Here is a 10923-nt window from a genome sequence, read left to right as displayed (position 1 = left end):
GGAGGGAGGGGGGGGGGGGAGGGGGGGGGGGGGGGCAAGGTGGAGGGTGGGGGTGTGGCCTTGACCAACTGCCACTTTGCTCATTTGAAAGCCATGATGTCTGTCTCTCTCATGGGTGGGCCAAATTATCTGGGCGGGCAAAGCAGAGAAAGGGGAGGTGACCTTGCTGCTTATGACCTCATAAGGAGCAAGATTCCAGATCGGCTCATCTGACCTTTTCATTTTCTCAAAGGCAGAGCAGGATACCCAGGGCTCGGTTTACACCTATCACCATTTCTAGCCACTGGGGGACCATAGGCAGACTGGGGGAATGCATATTAATGTTAAAAAAACCTCATAAAGTGACATTTTCATGCCATGGGACCTTTAATACTTCTTTATGTGAGGCTAAGACCTGATGAGAATGACCACAGTGTCAACAGCAGTGCCATCAGGTGAAAATATATTTTTTGGAGACATAATCAATCAATCAATCAAAATGTATTTATATAGCACTTTAGAGCAACCAGCAGGTATCCAAAGTGCTTTACATCAGGATTAATGTATTACATATTTAAAATCTTCATTTTTAAATTGCGGTTTTTGAAGCACTTACTCAGTTTTTGTGTGTAGTGGACAGGCTGTAAATGACTGTTGAAACTACTGATTGAAAGTATCCTCCCTTTGTAAAAAAAAAACAAACAAGAAAAACTGAAACGACCACGAGACAACAGGCCACTAGATGGCGGTAGTACACATGCATTGTTTCTTAAGCATAAACTGAGTCAGATGTGTAGCACTAATGACTGATTTGGAGACTTCACCTGGGTTGTTGCCATGACCAAATCAAGCTGCTTGGGGCCCTGCAGCTAAACTGAATTGCTGGGCAACTATTAATCCCTCGTTCAACCCTGTGCACTGTGTAGGATGCAAGAATATTACAGCCCCAGGTTTGCTGTGTGGTAATTTGATTTAGCACAAATGAACTAATATGTGGCAAGTAAAGGTGTCATAAAATGTAAGATTTTGACATGGCCTCCAAATCAGCTAATATAGCAGGGTCCACCTTAAGGCCCTTCTCATGCGAGTGAATATTGAAGTTTAGTTGTGCATATGATAGTCCCATATTGTCACAAACCAATTATGAACCTGCAGCTTTTTGGGCGCCTGAGGATCTGGGGGCCTGATACAGGATTTAGACAAAATGAAAGCAATACCTGTACAATACAATGTAATCCAATACAATAGCAGCAGATTCTACCTTTGTGAGGCTTATATTATCTTCACTGGTGTTCAACTTACTTACTGTGACAGATGCACCAAGTCAACACATGTTCCAGGCCCTGGTTTATGATGTTGTTGCATTTTGTGGGCAAAACATGAACATAACATGAAAAAATAAATAAAATCCAAAGCACCGTTAAAATATAAAGTAATCAAATGAATAAATAATGCTGAAAATGTAGTTAAATCAACACTGAACAAAAACTGGACAGTACTTTTTTTTTAACCGGCATTATATTGGATTAGATTTTAGTATAGGTAACCCTGTAAGTTAAAAAGCTGAAATGCCATGCAAACAAAGATCTCTCTGTATATATTTGTTTGGGCTTAACTTGCAATGTAGCTACCTAGTGGACTCTCTCTGTATGTGGATATGTACTATGCGTAATCACTGGGGAAACTGTTTGTCTGGGAAGCACACCCTGAAGAAGGCTTCCTGTGCCGTTACGCATGGGTTGCTTCTCCCTATGTCTTTTACATTTTCTATTATGCCAGTAAAATAAAGGCTTTTTAAATAATTTTGAAGAAGAGTGCCTTGGATTTTCCTTTTTTTCTACACTTAATTGAATTCATGACCCCAAAGAGCACCTTCAATACATAACATAATATCCTTAAACTATGCTAAAAATAATGTAAATGAAGGAACATTGCAATATTAGCCTAACTTAGCTTAACCCTAAACCAATGCAGTGCATTCTTCCTGTCACTTGTCTGTGCTAGTGCACTGTAACCATGTGGACACTGTTTAGTGCAAGCAGCCCATGGCATCATAGTGTTATGAACCTTTAATGTATAAAGATATAGTAGGCCACCAAAAGAGAGCAAAACGACGCCTTTGGAAATGTTGCATTTGCCATTCTTTTTATGACACCTATTTCTTTTCCATTAGTGTGGAGATATTGAGAAAAAACCCTGATAACCTAAAAAATAAATGGCTGAGTTCTGACTCAAATTATAGCGATGGGAGGATTATTTTAAAGGGCCGTAGGTGGGAGATACAATTTGATTGCATCATTGTGCTGTATGGCTCCTTTTCTTTATTTAAGGTCTTGACAAAATGGTCAGCTTCACTTTAACACAGCAGAGATGCAAAATGTTTACTCAGTGAGTCATCACAGACATCCCATCATTTTCAGGAGATTGTATAGTCTGAGAGTCAAACACGTGAGGAGCTCATGTTTATGCCTCCCTGGTGTAGATGCATTCGGTGCAGAAGTGAAAAACATTTGTCTCTTGAAATATGAGATGTTAAGACAAAAACACAATTTCCAATTCCTTTAGTAGAGTGCAACTATATCAGATTGGTAACTGTTATTATTACTCCGATTACCATCTTCACATTTGATAGCACATCTTCTCTAGACTGAAGGGGGAAAATGGGAGTAATGCTGAGAGGAAAATGCAATCTAGGTGTCAGACAAGCACTTGTTTAACCACTTACAGAAACAGTCTCTGCGTCAGGGCAAGGCCATGCCATCTCACATTTCCACTCAGCCTGATCCTTCAAACATTACTGGCCACGAGGTATTGATTTTTCATTCTTCTCAATATCCCCTTGCCGTTAATAGAATTTACCCCAGACTATCAATGTATCAAGGAGGCCTCCCCTCCCCTTACAGTACTGCCAGGATCTTCTAACCCACAAAGAGGGCACACTCAATGCTTGCCCTCCATTAGCTCCAGTTTTGAGTATCTACCTGAGAGAGAAGACATGGAAATCGACAATACAGGCAACAATATAATTTGCGTTAGCAGCAGTTTGGACAAAAACCAAGAGCAGCACAGGTGAGTCTGATGCTGTTTCACTTCTTTATTTTCCCACAAATGTCAAACCGATTGACAACAGAGACGTTCAGTATGGGGCAATTTAAGAAATTTGGATTAAAACATCTGTATTATATTTTACAGGAATTGGTGTAACGTGTTTAGGTATAACAATGTAACTAAAACTAAACTATAACTATATCAAATATAATACAGTTAAAAAGAAATACCTTTGGGTTTTTTCAGGACAGGGGTATAAAAACTAATAAAATGAACTAACTTCTCTAAAAAAAAATAATTCACTGAAATCTGTAGTGATTTTCCATTCTACCACGGTCACATGCAAAAACCAATTATCTTCCATATCGTCAGGCTAATAATTATCGTAATCCATGGCATTACAATGATGCGTGTTCTCACAGAGGCTGGCTGATAGGCTTGGAGCCCAGCCTGTGGGGACACAGTGCTTCTAATTCAAGTGACAACATCGGCTTGGTGACCTTAGCAGCTTTCCATGGGCACATTGATTTTTCTCCCACATTACAGATAATTGCTAGATGCTGCGAAATCTATCCTCCCTGGCTAGCAGGGAGGAGCTTCTGCAGTGTGTTGACACGAGAGTAGCTATCTGATTTGAGGAATGTGATATCCTGCAATCTCATTGACTGCGATTGACTTCTGTGTACTTCCTGTCTATGGTATGAGTAGATTTAACAGCTTATCAGAAGAGTTTTTTTCATGCCTGTTGGGGTTGTTAGTGTTCTATTCTCCTGACAGTTAATTGTGACCCAGAAAATATAATGATTAATGATATTCTGAAAAAAGTTTAATTAAATAGTGGACTTTCATGTTAGTGTTTGATTCAAACAGTAAGAACACATTTCAGACTTCAATGAGAGCAATGGCTTTGTCCAACTCCTTTAATGGCTTTTCAACTTGCTTAATTAATTATGATTAATGACCTATTTGACATTCTTCTGTGATAGCAAAAAAGATAATTATCCCTATTCAGATTTGTAGCCAAATAGTTTAAATCACATTATTGGAATGAATGCAGTCGACAGCATTACAAATACTTCCGTAACCTTTACTGAGGGCCAAGCAGTAGCTCTTATTATATTAATATGAGTTTTCCTGTTCTGCATGGAGCAACTCTCCTCATTTTATGCAAATGACTGCATCTAGTGTTTGTTCTGCTCCATAAAGTAATGAAAAAGTCACTTCCTTCCTGTTATTATGTAATGCACATATTTGCTTTGATGGACTAAAGATTAACTTGTACCTTTTGCATGTGGAAATAACTGCATATTTTGCTTTTGCTTCTTTGTTTCAGCCATTATTTATTAGTTATTTCAGAGCATTGGGATATTTTTGTTACATTTGCCCCTAAAAGGGATTTCAGTACTTTCCCATATATTTGTGTGATCAAAAATCTTTGAAATTGGTCTAGTATTAAGTGAGAACGCTGTAACCGGCAGCCACGAACCAGGGTGCAATGTAACCCTATTGGGCAAATGTTCGCTGTCAATTTTCCATCCACTAACTGTTTTTACCACTGACAGGCTCAGATTGTTATCATAAGTGTCTGACTATGTTATGGAAAGATGGAGAAGTTGCTGTTATCCTGCCATGCTTGTGTGTAACTGATGTCAGGTCAACACAGTAACTTTAGCTTATAGCATTAGCTTACCTCAGCTCTGTCTGCAGCTCTCCACTCATGGGAACAGCATTTTTCTAGGAAAATGTGCTTTGGTATAAGATTTCTTTTCCTCTTTGGCTGGCAGTGACCTCCCGTTCAAATTGCTCTCTGCAGACCCAATGTTCTAAAAGGCGCAGTGTATGGACCTGAGTGTTAGGATCCATTTGTAGCTGTATAGCACAACTAGCCACAACTTCAGCCATTCATATCCAAAAGTACTGTCTAGCTGCGTAAAGACATCGCAAAGCTACGCTGTCTGTACTCTAAAACAACAAACTCCCAGGAACTCCTTGTTCCTGTTTCACACCACTTTCTTCCGGGAACAAGTCACCTCACAAGATTTCAGAAGAAGACTTCACCATATTCCCATAATGTAGTCAGACACTTATAATAATTTTAGTCTGTCAGTGGAAAAAACAGCACTTTGAGTGGATGGAAATTGAAAGTGCGCAATGGCCCCATAGAATCCCATTGCAGCCCGGTTCGCAGATGCCGCTAATAGCGTTCTCACTCAATACTGGAACAATTTTAAATATTTTTGTTCACATTAGTTACATAGGCAAACATGTGGAAAAAATTTGGAAATAGGGTCCAGTTTGAAAAGTATTAAAATTCCCTAATTTTTCTAGAAATTCAGAATATAACTGAATGTTACATCCTATAAGCTGTCAAAGCAATTTTGCAAAGAAGCATGCAGCGTCACATTGTTCTAAGGAAACAAATGAGCCATCCACCCACGCACAGTGAACAGCAAATTATATCAGATGAGTCTTAGAAAAAACACTGCCAATCATAATCATCTTAAATCACCACTGTCTTGACACCACGACAACATGCTAAATGTGATTCTCAGTAGTGTACACTGTGCAGGGGTTTTGCACTGTGAACATCCCCTGTCTTCACGCCAAGTGGTGCGACCTGTGTGTCACGGAAAAAACAGGCCACTGATGCAGCGCACTGTGACCCAGGGGCAAATGATAGGCCACATGATTGGATGGATGCACAGTACTTATCTCGTAGAAAGGTCTGCTTTTGTCTGCTTAAACCTCACACAGCGCTCCATTGTGGCCATATGGCCATGCACAGCTACTGTATATGCATACAGAGAAACAGTGTGCGCAATTCGCACAGTGCACAAATGACTGCAACAATAGCATGTTTCAGTACATATATAGCAAGAAATGCTGTGATGAAAAACACTGTCTTTGTTATATAGGAAGCTGAACTTTCAGTTCTCATAGGCTGCTGTGTGTACATGGCATGGGATGTGTTATGCAAGCAGTTCTATTTGCTTGCAGAGGCAAAGACACGTGCCTCGGTTCATAACTAATGGAAGACTGTGTATGCCATTCATGCATCACAGAGTCTGCATGGTATAATCCAGCATGAACTATCATGATGTTCAGATTCCATGGCTTTATGGGAGAATGCCCTAAAAAACAAAGAATTACTAAATATGAAATGTACTGTATTTATTAGATTAAACATCACAGTATGACAAGCTGCATTATATGACAATAGATGTGTGCAAAATACACTGAAAATATGAATGATAAAATTACCTGATGCTACTGTATAACATTTAGGTTAAGGTCTAATTCTGTGGTTTATATAGGATTTAGGTTTGGCTCTGTTAAGGATGACAGTTGGCAGGCAGATAGTGATAGAGTTTGGCTTATGGTTGAAGCTTAATTTTAAGCTCTCATGGATGATAAAACACATGGCATTTCCAAATGCATCGTACATGGATCAGATTAATATTTCAGACACTGCAATTTAATTGTGTGCTGAAATGTTGTAAATAATACCATTGAGATATAACTCTGAAGTTTGTTTCAGCTGTTGGAAACACTCAATTAGTTTTAAATTCTCTTGCTATGACCATGAAATATGAAATAGGAAAACACCAAATGTGAATTTCACCCAAAACAGAACGTTTCCTCATTGAGGCCGCCTTAACCAGCACAGCAACCCATTGGAGTCCAGCTGTTCAGCATTGATCCTCTGTGTTTTTTGACGCACTGGCCCGGAATGTGATGTTATTTCATTACTGAGGCAGAGGCGACAAGCTCGGTCTCCTCCCCCAGGGCACCAGCCACTCACTTGGACAGGGGCACTGTATGTAATCGTAACTGAATGGCTTAGTCAGACAAGCTCAGTTGCCTATGGAAAGTCCAAATCCAGCAGGAAGAAAGTTTACAGTCAGGAGGAAGGTTGGGAACACACATTAGTGAAAGAGGCTTGAAGGGCCTGGACAGGAAAAACAGAAACAAGTACTGCATTAAAGACCTGTCATCAGCAATGGACCCAGAGGACAATGAACTCGGCGTCTTCACTGTCATTCAGTGAGTAGTGTCCTGTGGATTGGTGTTCTGTGCTTACTTTCTAATTTAGTCAGAGCTGATTACTCACAACTGTCATATCTCTATGATGAGAGCACTGATGGTAGTTGTCGCACAAAAAGTCTTGATTATTAAGACTGTATATGTATTAGAAGGTAACATAGACAGTTTAGCTTTTCATCTTCTCTTCAGCCTAACATCAGTCATTTTAATGAGAATTAATGAGTGACTCAATTAATGCTTTTAGAAAATAGAGAATTGATTTTATGTTTGTCATTGTGATGCAGATTGCTGACTGCTGGTCGTGGGTTACCCAACTTATTTTTTACCACTGTATCGCAGTAATGATGTATTGTGTGTGTTTCACAGGGATTGGCAAGCTTTTTCTTTGAGATTCACAGCCTTTCAAAATAATTGGTGTTTACAACTTTCACAAGAACACTTCCTTTTATATCTTTGTACCTGAGTGACAGTAGCATGCTGAAATGGTTAAGGCCTTTTTCACAGCCACATTTTGACATGTCATGGTAAGAAAAGCGCAGCTGTAATTAATATCTGTTGATGACTGCATTCCATTTAGATGTGTCAGTTCAATGATCCTGTTATTGTGCATGCTCACACACTGGCTTGGCCTACTTAAATGGAACAGGGCAATCAATAAATGTATTGGTAACACAGGTGCTTATTCTGCTATAACAAGTCAGACTGTCTGCTGTTAAGAAGGCCTATGTGGGTGTATTCTGATAGCAACAAATGGCAAGTTTGCATTTACTTAGATATATATTAGTTAGACATGTAGCAAGTTAGTAGTCAGGCTATAATTAGTCGATATCCTTGACGTTCCACTTCTGGGATTGCTCGCCGGATGCATGTATTTTCGCCGATGTCCGTTTCCTTCTGCTTTCTTTGTGTTGGAATTTTAAACTCTGGTGGATTTATGAGGACTATGGCTAACTGCGCCTCATGTCTGTGCATGGTAAATTGAGACAGCTAACTAGACTATCTGTCCAATCTGAGTTTTCTCTCGCACAACTATTTTACAGCGGCTCCGTGCAGAGCATAGCGCCGCCCATGACGATTGTGATTGGTTTAAAGAAATGCCAATAAACCAGAGCACGTTTTTCTCCCATCCCGGATTGCTATCTGGACTAGCCAGACTCTCATGCGCTCCGCAGCGTGTGGATGGTCTCGCAAAGCGAGACTAGGCCAAAATAGACTGGCTAATGTCCATGTTGTAGCCGGCTTCCTGCCCAGTGCATGCTGGGAGAGGCTTGAGCCCACAGCGACCCTGAACAGGATAAGCTGGTTGTAGAAGATGAATGGATGGATGAATGTACCAAAAGTGGCCTGCCAATGACGCACATGAAAATGTCTGATAACCTGCATGTTAACCAGGCATATAGCACCTCTAGGTGTCGAGCATCTTGGCAGTATCCCCATTATGTTTTATTCACTCCACACAGAATAGGCTACAGCCTCCCAGAGTTACTTTGAACTTTATCAGCAGGTTTAGTGAAACTAAATTATTTTGGCAAACCAAATCCATAATCTTTTTTAAAGCATAGCGTAACTCAGCCAGGTAACACTTAAGGTAATCACTTCTTATCCCAATTAGTCACACCACTGAATATTCATGGCAAAACAGCGTTCAGATCTTAAAACTCCCCTGCTAAAGGCTGTTTAATTCAGTGAATAAATCAGCCGCGGCACTGGCATAATTAGTGTCGCACTAACAGGTCGGGAAAGTTGGGGTAACGAGGTGGCTCATAGGCAGATACATGTTGACAAACAGACAAAACGCAGGGGATGACACAGTTAACTTTGGTTTCTGAGGGCAGTTTGCTGCTGTGACCGCTGACACACATGAGGTCCAAGGGCCATTAATGCTAAGTTGGGATCAGAGGGCAGTAAAAGCTAAAAAGTCACTTTACTGTACTGCACACTGTCAAGTCTATAATGTTGCTCGTTCTGCAGTATAAAACTAAACGTGAAAACATGATCTCACAGTCCCATTCTGTGGACATTCCCAGATAAAAAAAAGATCTAGTGTTGTGATGCTTTACAGCATTGCACATGTATGCCCTTGCTATCCATCATGGTTAGCAATTCATGCAAAGTGGTTATGCTCTGCTAATTTAACCTTTAAGGGTAAGCAATGTGATTCAAAGGCAGGACTTGCACAATTTGAGCACTGCTGGGTTTTAACTGACCAAGTGTGCTAGAATGACTGAAATCAGCTGTTTTAAAAGCGACTCAGAGAGAGAGAGGAGAGTTAGGGATCAGCAGGGCAGCTGGGTTTTATTGGTCAAAGCTTCAGCCATAGTCTCCTTAGATCACACTCCTGTCTGACCCTAATATCCTCTGCCACTCATGTTGGCCTCTGGGCCGCAAGCCCAAATGGACAAACATAACTGTCCAGAAATACGCTGAGTCTCTCAATCCCCCCACCACAGGACACTGCGGTTGCGTTTGAAGCAAATTGCCGGACATGTTCTCCTTGCTCATCAGTGCATTCTTGAAGTCTTATGTGCACTCCACAAAAAAGGCTGCCTGTCAGCTTTCCAGAAATACGTCATCAGCTAAACTGTTGTGTTTCAGAATGTGATTAACATAATAATTCACTCCACTTTTTCTTTTTTCTTTTTAAACAACTGGATCAAAAATCCCTTCGCAGGTTCAAAGAGTTTAAGTAAAATCTGTCAGAGACAATCATGAGCTTTACCTTTTTACCTATCTAGTTGCTTCTTTTATATGGCAGCAAACACATCTGAGCCTGAGTGGAAGTGACAACATTCTTTATTGCATGTATCACTCTAAGCAAAGGCACATTGACTCACCCTGCAGAGCCTTACAAGTTGTGGCATTTTAATATAGGAAGGTTGTTACTCGGCTGTGGAAGCAGTAACAAATCGTAGCAAGAAATTCCTCAACCAGTATTTGTATTTATTTATCCATTACTACCTGACATTTCTATTGATTAGACTGTTTATTATTCTGCCAAGGCCCCAGCAGAGATTCACACTGAGTATAGATAGGTAGAATATCTCTTTTTAAACTCTTTTTAAGTTGTATTATTTTCACTATACTGTGATATAAATGAACAAGTAGAGTACAATGTTTGTTTCGTCAGTTTATTGACTTGTTGAGCTATATTTATTGATGCCAGTAAATTTATTCAAACAGCTTTGTCTAGCTGTGTGGTTCCTGTAGGCGCATCAAGGATCAGGATAACAGAATAAATTGTCTGTATTACTGTGAGAAGTAACAATATCAAACATTAACAGTATCACATCTGCCTGAGCCACATGAAGACTTATCAAACCTTCCTTGAAACAGAGACGAAGCTAATTGGCCCTTGGAAGTTTTTACGACAGGGGTGCCTCATCTGTGGTGTTATGAAGAGTGATTCTCCCCTCTTGGGATAATAGTGATTCTTCATCTGGTGATGGGGCTGAAATTGGGAGTTACCCTTTGCCGAATGATGTGCAGTTTTAAATTTCCAGGGCTCTCCTGCTCATTTATCAGTTTAATAGCATTTTGAAAGTACCCTGACATGAAATAGAAAGCCCCAAACACATTGAAATTGTCCTACATCTTGAAGTAGAAGGAGAAATATATGAAAATGTATGTATTTCGATCCAAAAAAATAATCACAGAGGAAATGAGATGCTTGAAGCATCTATTAACATGCTGACTGTGAATCACAACAGCCCTCATCTTCTCCCCTTTGGACATTGATTAATCACACACATCTTATTATCTACTATGGTATTCCATTCTGCATATGGGGATCCAACAATCCTGATCTTTTTTTTGACACCTTGTCAACAGCTCTGTTTGTGTTGGGAGGATGGC

This window comes from Perca flavescens, chromosome 11 (assembly GCF_004354835.1).
Source record: "Perca flavescens isolate YP-PL-M2 chromosome 11, PFLA_1.0, whole genome shotgun sequence".
In the NCBI taxonomy this organism is placed as follows: domain Eukaryota; kingdom Metazoa; phylum Chordata; class Actinopteri; order Perciformes; family Percidae; genus Perca; species Perca flavescens.
Note: the sequence above shows the minus strand (reverse complement) of the source record.